Source organism: Montipora foliosa, chromosome 7 (assembly GCF_036669935.1).
Source record: "Montipora foliosa isolate CH-2021 chromosome 7, ASM3666993v2, whole genome shotgun sequence".
Lineage (NCBI taxonomy): Eukaryota > Metazoa > Cnidaria > Anthozoa > Scleractinia > Acroporidae > Montipora > Montipora foliosa.
Genome location: NC_090875.1, coordinates 2230341 through 2231428, shown reverse-complemented (window position 1 = coordinate 2231428; position 1088 = coordinate 2230341).

Genomic DNA, 1088 nt, shown 5'->3' with positions numbered 1-1088 from the left:
AGGGAGACTGGGTAGAGGCCTAAGATCAACTCCGATCAAGACGCCATTTTGTGCGGCCGGTTTTGGCCGGTTTAGGTATTTCAGGGGTCATCGCGCGCGGCCGGTTTTGGCCGGTTTAGGTGTCAATGGGTTAATTAATATTATTTTTGTGTTCTTTGTGAAACTAAATACAGCAGCAAGAAAGCGCTTCATTTAAAGTTTGTAATAAAAAACAGATATGATATTCGATTTCGAGCAACAAAAGTAATTAACTGATTTAAACCAATCAAGCCTCTGAAGTGCGTTCAGTTGACTTATCCGGCTGGACTTTCGCTTCAACTTGGGAGCCTGCATTGTGACTTGTTTGAGTAATTCTCGTTTTAACACTCTTATTATGGCTGTGATCAAACAAAGATGGCAGGTATGAGGCACTGGCTGGATCCATTGATCTTTTTCCACCAAGGAAATGTTGCGATCACAGTCAAGTGCTTTCTGTGGGTTCGAAACCTTTCCTGCGTATCCTTTGTAGCCATTTTTGTCTCACGGCCTCATCTTTGGGAATCCGATAGGATTGGATGTTTCGTTGCCTATTTCTTCTGTTTGAACAATTTGGGGTGCAGCAAAAGTCATTTTTACTAATTTGGAGAAACAAAGTTGCAACAAAGACACACGCGACAGTCGACAGGTGTAAACAAACTTGCCCCCCAACACGAAAAGGATTATGGGACATGTGGAAATGGCGAATGTGTATTTCAACAGCTTTGATATTTCAAAGGGGAAGAAACAGCTTTCCGATGTCATGCAAGATTATGTGCAGAAATCAAAGTGCAAAAGGGAAATGCTTTTAAGTTATTTCGGTTTCCTTGTTCCAACCAGAAGGATTGCTTTACACCAATGTTGTGACTACCATCAGAAAATTTGTCCATGTGACGACTGTCTTCTGTCCAATGTTTCAAATCTCTTTTATGAAAATCTAGAGGACATAGAACAAGCCAATGATACCGTGGATCTACAATCAGGTCCTAAAAGGCTGTCAGAGGAAGCTAAAGAGCAATTAAGAGACAAACTTAAGTTGTTTAGATTATCTCTCCCTGGCCATGGAAAGTCAC